This window comes from Ammodytes marinus, assembly GCF_949987685.1.
Source record: "Ammodytes marinus genome assembly, chromosome: 1".
Classification (NCBI taxonomy): Eukaryota; Metazoa; Chordata; class Actinopteri; order Uranoscopiformes; family Ammodytidae; genus Ammodytes; species Ammodytes marinus.
This window is the reverse complement of record NC_137230.1, coordinates 38,783,856-38,799,096: the sequence shown is the minus strand read 5'-3', so window position 1 is coordinate 38,799,096 and position 15,241 is coordinate 38,783,856.

Sequence of the window (15,241 nt, the reverse complement as noted above, 5' to 3'; positions counted from 1 at the left end):
ATGCAGCCTTCGTAGGCTGCAATACCCATGCAATACCTGAATCAAGACACAGCCTGTATCTCAATACAGGGGTTGCACCCTACGTAGGCTGCATTTGAAGACCGATTGCGTCATAGCGGCGCTCAAAGGCTGTCCCGTTTGCAAGGCTCCTTGCAAGGCTCCTCATATGCGGCCGAGAAATGCAGCCTTCGTTTCACGGTTTTGAAGGCTGCAACAGATGTATCCTTCGCAGCCCAACATATCCCATGATTCATTGCGTTTTTTTCAGAGATGGCATACAATAAAATAAAAAATAACAAAACAGCAACGTGTTGCTCCATCTTCTTAACTTTTATCTTCCTTTCTTTTTTTCTTGTACTTTTTTTTCTTTTCGTCTGGTAGGCAACTTCTTTTTATTTTTTCCTCCGTTGACAAGGCTGTCTCCGTTGGCAGCAATCAGGGTTGCTAGGCAGCACAGGAGCAGCGAGTCGTCACGCAAGGTAACGGCTTGTTATGCAAACCGGAAATTGACAGAAACAAGATCAAATACTGCAGAGGGCAAAACTGATAATTACAAGAATAAAAATGCAGTATACAATGGAGTACAGCGCAGCACTATAATGATAGTCAAATATATTCATACACAAGCTGTTGCAGCGTTATTGTCAGGATCTCAGGGAAAGACAGACAAGAACCCGATTGCAGGACACAGGAACCGGTTCAGATTCAAAAATAGATTTTAATTCAGTGGATGACAAACCAGGAGGTAAGACCGCGTGGCAGAACAGTTGGTTTGATCTGAGCCAGACTTCTGGTCTTTTAAGGTTTTCTTTTTTTCAACAAAGACCAGCTCCGGAAAAAATTAAGAGACCAGTCTGGATTTTTTTCTTAAATCTCCATCTCTCCATAACTTTATTGAAAATGCTCTTTAATGACAAAAAAATTAATTGGAATTTTTTATAGAAATGTTGTCAGTAGCTTATAATATAAAACCAAAATGTTCGTTCTACTCAAACATATGCCTATAAATAGTGAAAAAACGAGAGACACTGAACATTTGGAGTGGTCTCTTAATTTTTTCCAAAGCTGTATGTGGCTGGCCCCACAGTCCCAACAATGGCTGCATTGCTTTTTTTTGGACATCCTCAATATGGAGCGATCAGTTGGAAAAACACATTGGGAAAAATCAAAGAACTTGAATATTTTCAGAAAGTGTTAAAGGGACACTGTGTAACATTTGAAGTAATTTATTAGCTAAAATCACTATCCTCATTCATAAATATGTCCTCATTGGTGTAGAATCACCTCTACCAATAATCTGAATTATCCTCCTGAGCGGAGAATTTCAAATATTAATATTACATTTTGTACATTGAGCAGGCAAGTCTTATGGAGGAATCCATGTTTTTGGAATGTCATCAGGTGCATTGTTTAGAATGTAGAATTGTTCTTGTCCTTGAAGGCCACTGTAGCTTCTGTTATTATTCAAAAGGGGTGGGGTTACCCAGGGAGCGTTGCATTCTAGAACTTTATTGATGATGTCATATTACACAGTGCCCCTTTAAAGCTCCCATATTATGCACTTTTCTGTCAATTTTATATGGTCTAAGTAGTCCCTAATACTTAATTTTTTAAATGTTTGCTGAAAAACCCGTTCAGATCATTTATTGTAGCAAGCCTCTATACCCTGATGTTCCTCTGGTCTCCGGATGACCTATATTGGTGTCTGCAGCCTGCGGTCTGGCTGGCCCCTCCCACCTCTCTGCCGGGCCCTCCCACCGTCTCTGCCGTGATTACCTGATACTAGAGAGACACTGCGGAGTGCAACACAGTGTTTACCCTCACGTGAATAACCAAAATGGCTAACGCAGGAGCTCAGCCATACTTTAAACAGTTTGACAGGACCGATCCGATGTTTATACATACAGTATGAACCATAGATAGTATATTAAAATGGATGTAGCATCCGGGCTGACCTCAGTTATTCACACGGCATCCAATAATCCTGGTTTATGCGCGTCGCCATCTTGTGAGATTTTTACTCCGCCTCACTCCTCTTGCCGAAAAAGGGAATCGACGTCACGTCGGGGGGAGGGAGATAGCTGACGTATGCCTCCGAGGCAAAGTGAGGGACAACGGGCGGAGAGCTGTCACTCAAGAGATCGCGCCAATACATTTTAACCTCTAAAAAGAATAAAAACTAGCCTGCTAGAAAAAAATGTACACCCCTCAGTGTTGTCATGGAGATATGACCTAAACATACAGACTAGAATGTTTTTGTGGACCAGGCTGTAAATAGGTTTAATAAGACTTTGAAAACGGCCTGTCTAACAAGTGAGTCAAAGAAAAACTGCTCAGTCTTGTTACCACCCCCAGTGGCCACCGGAAGGTACTACAAGGTGTGTCACTTCCTTATTGGATGCTGGTAAAAATCGCTGTGGTTGGGGCTTGGTTTGCTCTGACAGCCACAAGCTAATAGGCCAGGCAAAGTAAGGCATTTTGGGGCCAAAAATAGAATAAATTGTAAAATAATTTTTTTCAGCTCAGATCATTTCTATGAGGTGTCCAGAACAACATACTAAAAGTCCTAAGAAATCCTAGTTGGGGAAACATGTTTAATTCTCATCAATCCGAGATGTGTGCCAATAAGGCGAGACACCAATAAATCCCAATGGGGCTATTTTTTTCCTTTAGTCCTATCAAAATGAAACTTTACACAATGAAAGTATCCATGAAAATTTAAATGTTTTGTATTACAAGTTTCTTTGAAAATGTATTTTAATATGCAAATGAGCTATACACTAATCGTACACGCCCAAAATAAACCCAAATAGGCTTAATTTTTTCCTTTACTCATACCACAATAAAACTTTACATAGTAAAAGTATACTTGAAAAGTAAAACATTTTGTATTACAAGTTTCTTTTTAAATGAATTTGAATATGCACATGAGCTCCACACTTATTGAATATCCAATCATCGTACTGCCAATGGGTGATGGCAATGCTGCTTTTAGACTGGCCTCTAACCTGAAAAACTGCCTGGCTTACCTGCCAGGGGTATAACAGGTGCCTCTCATGAATTAGATTTGTCTCTTCAAATACCACTGCACGCAATTTGATAGCACTACATCCAATCAGAGCAATGAACAATGTGACGTATTAAGCCCCGTTCGTTTAGCGAACAGTGGGGTTAACTGTTAAATTGAACTTTTGCCGTGGTCGGTCGGCAAAACAGAACATTCCTCTTACTTGCTAATGAAAGATTTGAGTGCCGTCTTCCAAATTGTAAAGGGTCGAGGCCCCAGAGCACCATACATAGGGCTCTGGCCCGCCCATATCAGATAGAACCAATTAAAACGCAGCTCAGGATTTCTTGACATATTTAATGAGCTTCAATGGAGAGTGCCCAGACCAACAGGCGCAGCACATTTAATTTGCCAGCGCCTAGTGGCAGGTCTGGATTTCCAGGCTAGTGCCATTCCCTTTCCTATGCCAAATAGACGAGATGTAGAATCACAGCCTGAAATGGCATGGAGAAAGAGGAGATTGTCACGCACCTTGGGACCAAGTAACTCCTTTGTCTACTTTATGCACCATATCCATCTTGTTTTTGTTGCTTTCTTTGGTTCTGGTGCCATAAACAGCTCGTGTGCATTCAGATCAGCATGATGCAACAAGAGTACTAACAAGTCTGTGTCATCACCTACTGAGACTGTGTCTTTTGTTCTGGCAGAGGCAATGGCAGTTTGGACAATGAGCACATCTGCATCGTGCTTTGCATGGTTTGTGATACACCATTTTTATCTTACAAGTTTCTTTGAAAATGAATTTTAATATGCAAATTAGCTATACACTTATCAAATATAGGCTACCCAAAATATATCCGCATAGGCTTCATTTTTTCCTTTAAAGATCCAAGTGACTGCTGCAGATATTGCTGCGGTTGGTCGCATACACATTCAGTACTTTATGATTCCTCCTATACGTGAACCTATTGTGTATCAGCCACTGGCTCTGTTGCCAGCAGATAACAAAACATCACAGCTGGATGTTTTGTGGAAGACATCCCTACTCCTTCACTCTCAAAGGCCATCATGGTCTGGTATGATGCAGATCCTGCATCTTCTAGATGAACACCCTGGGAGAGCTTCAGTAACATTACTTCCAATGATTGATCTTGATCCCAGTGATGAATCCTGCATATACTCAACATTGAGGTTTGTGGCAACTCAAGCTCTGCAGTATGATGTGACCCCTGTTCTGACGTTCGACCAACCCCTTCTGGAAAGCCTTGACCATTATAAGTTAACTTCTAATACAAATGTTTTACTTTTCATGTAGACTTTCATTGTGTAAAGTTTTAATGTGGTAGGAGTAAAGGTAAAAATGAAGCCTATGCAGATATATTTTGGGTAGCCTATATTTGATTACTGCATAGCTCATTTGCATATTAAAATTCATTTTCAAAGACAAAGACAAAAAATGGTGTATCACAAACCATGCAAAGCACGATGCAGATGTGCTCATTGTCCAAACTGCCATTGCCTCTGCCAGAACAAAAGACACAGTCTCAGTAGGTGATGACACAGACTTGTTAGTACTCTTGTTGCATCATACTGATCTAAATGCACACAAGCTGTTTATGGCACAAGAACCAAATAAATTAATGTATAGCTGTCCCCAGACAAATGTGCAATATCACATCTCTCTTCCTGAGATCCTCTGAGATTGTCTTTCCCTTTTGGCAAGTCTGACCTGTATGGGTTCACTTTGGTGAGCCTAAACTGACCTGGTTTTATCTCTGTTTTATCTGGTGCCGCCCAATTACTTCCCTAAAGATCTCTCATTACATTGGTCCATTTCATCACTCAATTTGGCCCACCTGATTGTGTTTACCTGCTCCATTTAAGCAATGCAGCTCAGGGTTCACAAACTTTTGCACATACAAAAGTTGTCAAATAATTTATTTTTTATCAGTTTTAACAATTGATTTCCGGTAAAGAAAAATGTGGAATTGATCAACAAAAATCTGTTATTTCATATAAAAAATACTGGTATTGATAAAAATTAATTAATGATAGTCAAAATAAATAAAATTCCAAAAGGCGAGTTAATTGGTCCCAAGGTGTGTGACAATCTCCTCTTTCTCCATGCCATTTCAGGCTGTGATTCTACATCTCGTCTATTTGGCATAGGAAAGGGAGTGGCACTGAAAAAAGTAAAGAATGACACTAGCTAGGGGGGGGGGGATCTAATTCATGAGAGGCACCTGTTATAAGTAAGCCAGGCAGTTTTTCAGGTTAGAGGCCAGTCTAAAAGCAGCATCGCCATCACCCATTGGCAGTAGGATGATTGGATATTCAATAAGTGTGGAGCTCATGTGCATATTCAAATTCATTTAAAAAGAAACTTGTAATACAAAATGTTTTACTTTTCAAGTATACTTCTACTATGTAAAGTTTTATTGTGGTATGAGTAAAGGAAAAAATTAAGCCTATTTGGGTTTATTTTGGGCGTGTACGATTAGTGTATAGCTCATTTGCATATTAAAATACATTTTCAAAGAAACTTGTAATACAAAACATTTAAATTTTCATGGATACTTTCATTGTGTAAAGTTTCATTTTGATAGGACTAAAGGAAAAAAATAGCCCCATTGGGATTTATTGGTGTCTCGCCTTATTGGCACACATCTCGGATTGATGAGAATTAAACATATTTCCCCAACTAGGATTTCTTAGGACTTTTAGTATGTTGTTCTGGACACCTCATAGAAATTATCTGAGCTGAAAAAAATTCTTTTACAATTTATTCTATGAAAAACGCTATTTTGCCTGGACTATAATGGAAATGATTTATTATACTACAACGTATACTTTGTCTGCACGTCCTGTCTGGAGGGGGTGTAGGTATGTCTCATGTCTACACTGGTGTTGCCTGTATGTTCTGTATGTTATAAACCAATACAAATGTGATAAAAAAAAGAAACAAATTAAAAGTACATGTAGTAGTAGAAAACTGTATTGTCCCCGTGGGGCAGTTGGGTTTGTGGCACAGTCACACTTCATGACATGACATCAGACATATGACACAAACAGACAGTCCATTCATCAGACTGACAGACATAACATGAAGAACATACATCACACACTACAATGCACTATACACCTTTGGACATGACCAGGCCAGCTGGACATCTAGCTTATTATGACTGATTTAAGGCTTTTATGGCTTGTGGTACAAAAGAGAATTTGGATCTGTTCTTGGTCATAAGGGGGACGCAGAAACGACGAGCAGATCAGATAGCAGTAGTTTAAAATGGGATGCCAGGGGGTGTGTGTGAGAATACAGTAGGCAGGCACATGGGATGCCAGGGGGTGTGTGTGAGAATACAGTAGGCAGGCACACAATTGGTACTCCCATGCGTACAGTATCTCAGAATATATGAATATTACATAAAATTAATACAGAGTATTAAGTGTATTATTTTACCATGGGCTGTTTTTCTACGTGTCTGTGTGTGGTTGAATGAACTGTGTTATATAAGAGTGAACCCTATGAACCCTTAGAATATGTGAACGTCCCAGTCACATGTCACATAACGTACATAACATACATAACATACATAACATACATAACGTACAACATACAACATACAACATACATAGCCTATAGCCTGTGGCTGAATGAACTGTGTTATATAAGAGTAAACCCTATGAACCCTTAGAATATGTGAACGTCCCAGTCACGTGTCACATAGCGTACAACATACATAACGTACATAGCCTATAGCCTGTGGCTGAATGAACTGTGTTATATAAGTATGATGGGCGTTTCAGACGGAACGCGTTTGTCGCCCCTGGCAACGCATTCTCAATGGAGAGGCGAGCGGGCAGAGAGAAGGCGCGGCGTTCTGTCAGGCGGCACGACAAGCGGGCGCACTCCCGTGGAACTGTCGCTTCCGTGCTCGTCAAACGCTTGCGCGCGCTCGTATGAGCCGTTGGAAAAGTTGAGAACTGTTTATCTTTTTGTCGCGGCGGTTGAAAAATCACAATCGCGCTCGTCCGCCCGTCACTTCACACGGGGAGCGCAAAGTGAAGCCGCGGTGCCAGGCGACAACGCGAGCTGAATGGGTAACACTTTAGTTTAATAGCCCACTGTTGACACTCAACAAGCCATCAGTAGATACGCAGTTGCATGTCAACAGTGAATGAGTTGACATTCAACAACACTATCTCAACAGATAAGTAGCATGTATTCAACTAACTGTCAGTTAACTATTAGTTATATTATTAGTAGATGGTTAGTTGATATTCAACAGTGAGTTAATTGACACTCAACAGAACTGTCAACAAACATGTAACATGCATTCAACTAAGTGTTTGTTAACTATAGGATCATTTTATTTTGTTAATTTTCTGCAACAGACATTATAATTTTTACTACATGTTCTTTACAAATATTCAACTATCAGTTGAGTGTCAACTTCTAGTAAGTTGACTATCAACTGCTGTTATTAACCAATTCTCAACCTACGTTTCATATGGATCAACTTTCCCCCACTCACAAGGAACACGTCTAATGAATGAACATTCAACCCTCTGTTGATCAAATATGTTCATTGTAAAATAAAGATGAGAATATTGTATCAATAGGCACCCTGTGTAGGTGACTGTCTGTTGATTGTCATATGACTGTCGACAAACTATCAGTCAATATTCAACTTAGCAAAAGTAAACAGGTCTTAGGACTGTCAAATTAAAGTGAAAACAGTTGAGAACAGTAGACACTCTACGAACTAGTAACAGTACAAGATAGAGACAAGTTTTGCTCAACTGACGAGTAAAGGCCAGGACACACCAGTCCGACTACCCGGAAATGGAGACTGCCGATTCAGACAGCTCCAGTCTTCCCGTCGCGGTCAAAAAAGTGCAAAGAACACACCAAACCGACTGCTGACTTTCCGTACGCTCTGCGCTTGCGCGGGACGTAATGTCTCCATAACAGCAGGCGGCGCTAATCTGTATTGTGGCCCGAAAAAATACAGAAGCCGGAAATGATGGGACGGCTCTCTAGAGCATAAACATAGATAGAAATACGTATTTATATTTATGGACCATAAAGAGCACCATTTTTAGCAGAGAGTGTCGAGCATGGTGTCGAGCAGTCAACAAGGGTTGATGCATGTGAGTACTCGCTGAACGAAACAAACAAACACATTAAAACGATGGCTAACTGTTGTTAGCTGTTTGTGCTATCCGCCTCACTTCCAGGCTTCACTGATTCGCTAGCCCTCCACCAATCAAATTGCTCAAACTGAAAGACTGTCCGCCGCCCAATCGGCTCAAAAGAAGCCCGACGACATCAACTACGACCGATTTCACGGCACACACCAAACAGATTCGTGTCTCCGTCCCCTCGAAACTCTACGACGGCGATTATTGGGCCGGTGTGTCCTGGCCTTAACACTGGATGAGCCCAAAGTAAAGTTAGAAAATATAGGCAGAATATATGAGCAGGAAAGCACATTTATTTGAAGTAAATTGAACTTTTTTCAGTAGTTACACAACAAGTAGGTACACAGCAAGTACCATCAACACCTCAAAAAAAGACAAGAGAACTAACATTTATTCAGGTGTCATTTCGGCTATTTCTTAACCACATATCGTCCAAAAATTATCATTCAAAAAGCTCAGTAAAGTTTACCATAACACCCAGTACCACTAGTTATGATACTGAGCAAACACATGTATAACATCAGTTCTCATAAAACGCTATATGGTAAGAAAAAAATATATAATTTAGTTGTGGGCCAGAATATCAGAAGCTCCAGGTCGCTTGGGAGAAACTGGATTACTGAAATGGTGAAACAAGACACACTGATTCAGCAGTTAGGTTGGACAAGTAAATGTAAAATATATATTTTCTGCTCTCTCTTCCTTGAAGTGTATCATTGTTGTTTCTCAGTGCAACATTAAACAAAAATAAAAAAACATAACAGTGCCATTTTTTATTATGGACTGAAGATACAACAACATAATTATCACTCTCTTGTGACTAAACACTAGTTTAACCTGGTCCTGCCACTGTTATTTGAATGAGCACATTGGGTTTGCTGGCAACTCGAGGCCTGCTGTATTCCTCTCCAATCGAAGCAGTTAGGCTGAAGACTCCAGGAATCTTGTCCTATCACCCAGTTGATCAACATAGAAAGAAATTACCTGAATGCATGCTCCATATATATCAACTAACTCACTGTTGAATATCAACTAAACATCTACTAATTGTGCAATTTATAGTTAACTTACAGTCAGTTGAATGCATGTTTCTTATTGTGTTACCGCGGAATGTCGCCTACCGTCTGAAACAGCCTTAGGTGTATGGGAGGAACCATTGTTTCAAAAAATCGTACCAAGCGATTATGAAAGACAGGTGGATCTTTGGCGTTCGACATTCTTATACAGATGAAAAGGGTAATAACTCTGAGGCGATGACAGGTTTAACTTACACCTGTGCCCAACGAGACACAATGTCTGAGCTAAGAGTCACATACTGAACCAAACATACAGCACGTTGTTACCGCTCAGAAAGCACACGTGAATGTATTTAGAGTGCACCTGTGGATTCATCATACCTAAACACAGACCACGCCCTGTGCTGGGGCCTCATATTTATATTAAAAACAAATATAATATATATACAGTATCTCACAAAAGTGAGTACACCCCTCACATTTCTTCAAATATTTCATTATATCTTTCCATGGGACAACACTGAATAAATGACACTTTGATACAATGTAAAGTAGTCAGTGTACAGCTTGTATAACAGTGTAAATGTACTGTCCCCTCAAAATAACTTGACACACAGCCATTAATGTCTAAACTGCCGGTTACAAAAGTGAGTACACCCCTGAGTTAAAATGTCCAAATTGGGCCCAAAGTGTCAATATTTTGTGTGGCCACCATTATTTTCCAGCACTACCTTAACCCTCTTGGGCATGGAGTTCACCAGAGCTTCACAGGTTGCCACTGGAATCCTCTTCCCCTCATTCATGACAACATCACGGAGCTGGTGGATACTGGAGACCTTGCGCTCCTCCATCTCCTGTTTTAAGAAGCCCCAAATATGCTCAATAGGGTTTAGGTCTGGGGACATGCTTGGCCAGTCCATCACCTTTACCCTCAGCTTCTTTAGCAAGCCAGTGGTCGTTCGGAGGGGTGTTTGGGGTCGTTATCATGTTGCAGTACTGCCCTGCGGCCCAGTTTATGAAGGGAGGGGATCATGCTCTGCTTCAGTATGTCACAGTACATGTTGGTATTCAATGAACTGTAGATCCCCAGTGCTGGCAGCATCCATGCAGCCCCAGACCATGACACTCCAACCACCATGCTTGACTATAGGCAATACACACTTGTCTTTGTACTCCTCACCTGGTTGCCGCTCCACACTCTTAACACCATCTGAACCAAATAAGTTTATCTTGGTCTCATCAGACCACAGGACATGGTTGCAGTGATCCATGTCCGTAGTCTGTTTGTCTTCAGCAAACTGTTTTTGGGGTTTCTTGTGCATCATCTTTAGAATAGGCGTTCTTCTGGGATGACAGCCATGCAGACCAGTATGATGCAAAGTGCGGCGTATGGTCTGAGCACTGACAGGTTGACCCCCCACCCCTTCAAGCCCTTCAGCAATGCTGGCAGCACTCATACGTCTATTTTGCAAAGCCAACCTCTGTGTATGACGCTGAAAACGTGCACTCAACCTTCTTAAACTGGGCTGCAGGGCAGTATTGCAACATGATAACGACCCCAAACAAACCTCCTAACGACCAGTGACTTGCTAAAGAAGCTGAGGGTAAAGGTGATGGACTGGCCAAGCATGTCCCCAGACCTAAACCCTATTGAGCATCTTTGGGGCTTTTTAAAACAGGAGATGGAGGAGCGCAAGGTCTCCAGTATCCACCAGCTCCGTGATGTTGTCATGAATGAGTGGAAGAGGATTCCAGTGGGAACCTGTGAAGCTCTGGTGAACTCCATGCCCAAGAGGGTTAAGGTAGTGCTGGAAAATAATGGTGGCCACACAAAATATTGAAACTTTGGGCCCAATTTGGAAATTTTTTCTTAGGGGTGTAATCACTTTTGTTGCCTTCAGTTTAGACATTAATGGCTGTGTGTCGAGTTATTTTGAGGCGACAGTAAATTTAAGTTATACAAGCTGTACACTGACTACTTTACATTATATCAAAGTGTAATTTCTTCAGTGTTGTCCCATGGAAAGATATAATGAAATATTTGAAGAAATATGAGGGGTGTACTCACTTTTGTGAGATACTGTATATATAGGGGAGAATGGGGGAATCTGAGGCATCGGGTAATGTGAGCCACCCCCTGTATCTAGGCAACGGAAAACATTTGTGGTCATGTGAGATATATGTTTTCAAGCCCCTCTCATTTCCCCATGGCCCTGAAAGAGAGGACCTCATGGTGCTGTGGTAAGCATATTTATTTCACCAAAATAGGTATTTTGCATAAAAAAGTAAATTTTCTTGCTGTCAACTTAATCAACTGTTGTGCCAAAGCAAATGTATTCACGTAGAAAAACTTCTATCATACGTGTTGATGAACTACCAACATATGAAAACATGTGATGCTGATAACTGAAGATTAGCCTGAAATGCTAAGAGAGGTAGTTTTTTCTCAAGTTGTGGTGGTGGGGGAAAGTGAGCCAAATGCTGTGGGGGAAAGTGAGCCACTGTCTCACTTTCCCACACTATGAGGCACAAGTTAAGTTTAGTCTTAAACATATTTTAATGTAATATTACATGACATACAGTATGTTTTATTCTAATGTCATACACATTGTAGAAAAGCCATCATGCCAAGGAAACACACCAGGAAGACGACCTGGGGCAACCACACGGAAAGAGCACCTTCTCATCTTTCCCTGTAACCTTCAGGGCTGGAATGTAGAGTAGGCCTAGATGTAGAGTATGACAGGCTGATGTTATAATCCAGTTGGGTCTTCTCCTGTGTTCTGAGTCCCAGGCTGTTCTCGCTGGTTCTGATTTTCCTATGCTTCGACCCCCAGACACTAGCTGGCTCTAAGGGTCCTGTGTTCTGACCCCCAGACTGTGTTCTAATCTAGCTGGTTCTATCTTTCATTTGAATCTTATTAAAACCTTTTGAATTATAATATGTTGTATTTGATTTTGTTCAGAGTTACTTTCAAGTGTTTAGAAAATTTGCTTTGCTTAATTGACCAAACCCCATCATTCTTTTACTAGTCCGACATTAGTTCTGGAATGTGTGGCTAGCTTTCAGGATTCTTACTGTTACAATATGTGTTGTTATGGTAGTTTCAGAGTGGAAAAAGTAAGTGGATCAGTTTACCCCACAGCTGGGGTAAAGTGAGCCATATGACAACTTTTTTTTAAACAATAATATTTTCACTGCCCTTTGTCTTGAAAAAAATCTGCTAATGCCCATTTCTAGGAAACATCCTGAATTAATGGGAAATGTGTAAATTTGAGTGATAAATAATTTTAGCTCGCTTAGAGGGGAGCAAATGTAAAAAGTGGCTCCGATTACCCCGTTCTCCCCTATATATATTTTTTTTGCACATAATAATAAGCGCATATACAGTGCCACAGTGTAGCGGTCTCAAGCAGTCCACGAGGCCCTCGAGTCAGTGCTTAGAACACTAGTCCATTGTTGACTTGGCTTTTTTTTTTTTTTACTTTTTTTTTTTTATTCTCAATTTATCTCAGATGTTGTTGGTTGCTCTTGTCATGGCGCTAATGTGTGCGCACGTTTGCAGATATTCAATAGATCAGTTTTTAATGTAGCCTACTCCACAATTGTATATTATCTAGACACTTTCTTTAAAAAGGTTTTTTGTATATCATTCTGTATGACCAATACCATTTATGAATTGTCATGTTTTCAATGAAGTTGCACCATTTTTCTGTTAAAATGCATTTCAATGGGCCGCTCCGGTGGTGTAGTGGATAGAGCGTGTACCATATTGGCAGTGGTCGCCGGTTCAAATCCGACCCGTGGACCATTACTGCAGGTCATCCCCCCTCTCTCTCTCTCTCTCTCTCTCTCTCTCTCTCTGTCTCCCCATTTCAATTCTGTACTGTCTAATAAAGCTTGAAAATGCCCAAAAATTATCTTAAAAATAAAATTAAAATGCATTTCATTTTGCACTGATGTTATACCTTTTGTAAGCTCTGCAGGTGGGAGTGTAGGTTGTGTCATTGAGTAAACCCTATGAACCCTTAGAATATGTGAACGTCCCAGTTACATGTCACATAACGTACATAGCCTGTAGCCTTTGGGTCTGCTTCAGGCACATATTTTTGTTGGTATGTTTAGAGTGTGTGGGAACGTCTGCACTCAGAAACACATCCAGCTAAAGTATAATATACAATATATTTGATGCAAAAGTCAAATTTAATGTTACTTTTTTTAAAGGCAATTTTACAAGGGTGTAAAATGGCTTAAGTCGCAAGTTAAACATTCATTACAGTTTTTGCCTAATGCTTAAACACTAATAGTGGTTGCTAGGCCCAAAGGATCACAACCTCTAACTTTTGTGACCATGCCCTAAATACAAGCACCAACCCCACAAACACAAAATAGGCTTTGCACTGTGTTTGAAATTCTGCAACACGCTTCTTGCAAAACACTACACACTGTTTTTTACACAAGACACATTGTTCAAAAAGGAAATCTCCTGCAATCCTTGTGAAAACACATCTATTTAAAATTCAAAACACAACTAAAATTGGAAAAGCACACAGACTCACACACATGAAAAATAAAAAAATAAAGCTAATATAATACCAATCAGTGTGAGCCTTAGCATTACAAATACACCTCAGGTGAGCTCAGCTGCTTTGTGAGACAGTAAGAGTCAGAGGAAGAGGACAAGAGAGAGCGGCAGGAGGACGATGACAAAGGAGACAACAGACGGAGACAGGGTCACTATAGTGGACCATGTTATAGATCATGGCCTAACAATATAAGAGCCTGGGCAGAGAGTGCAGCCCAACTGCACAGTAGCTCCATAATTAGGACATTTAGACTGGATATCAGGAATATTTTCGCTCTTGGTTCTCAAAGGATGACATTGCATGTGATGTCGATGAGGCGATGTGGCCAGACGCAAACGGGAGGCCGTATCCAAAAGATTCATATTCCACCCGCCCCATTCCTTACAACACTGTTTTTATTTTATTTTACTGTAATTATTTCAGAGTTTATATTGACAAACTGAATTGCTTCTTGAACTGCAATACCTATTCGTTTTTTTGTTGGCCAAAACAATGACATTGCAAAATACACTTTTTTTTCAGAAGCTTTTTTATTTTTATTTTCATGTGTCTAGATGAACTGTAGTGAATCAATCTTTCACAAAAAAAAATCTGTAGGTAACTTGTAAAGTCAAAAACCATCCAAAGTACTGAATACAGCTGTGTTTTGCATAAAGCACATCTGTGTGTTGTTGCTGCTAGGAAAGAGTAATTCAAAGATGCATGTGTGTATTGTTTTGATGCTAAAAACAGTTTTGAAATGGGATTGTTAGGTTTTGTTTCAAGAGTTTCATTTTGCCGTATAAGTTAGAAGTTTATCTCCATGTGCTTTGTCCTATTCGGCCTGTGTGTTAAGTTTTGACACAGTGGCCCAAAGTCTGCAACATGTGTGTAAGCAATTGGCAAAAACTGTAATAGGTATTGCAGTTCAAGAAGCAATTCAGTTTGTCAATATAAACTCTGAAATAATTACAGTAAAATAAAATAAAAACAGTGTTGTAAGGAATGGGGCGGGTGGAATATGAATCTTTTGGATACGGCCTCCCGTTTGCGTCTGGCCACATCGCCTCATCGACATCACATGCAATGTCATCCTTTGAGAACCAAGAGCGAAAATATTCCTGATATCCAGTATAAATGTCCTAATTATGGAGCTACTGTGCAGTTGGGCTGCACTCTCTGCCCAGGCTCTTATATTGTTAGGCCATGATCTATAACATAGTCCACTATAGTGACCCTGTCTCCGTCTGTTGTCTCCTTTGTCATCGTCCTCCTGCCGCTCTCTCTCTTCCTCTTCCCCTGACTCTCTCTCTCTCTCTCTCTCTTCCTCTTCCCCTGACACTCTCTCTCTCTCTCTCTCTCTCCCTCTCTCTCTCTCTCTTGTCCTCTTCCCCTGACTCTCTCCCTCTCTCTCTCTCTCCTCCTCTTCCTCTGACTCTTA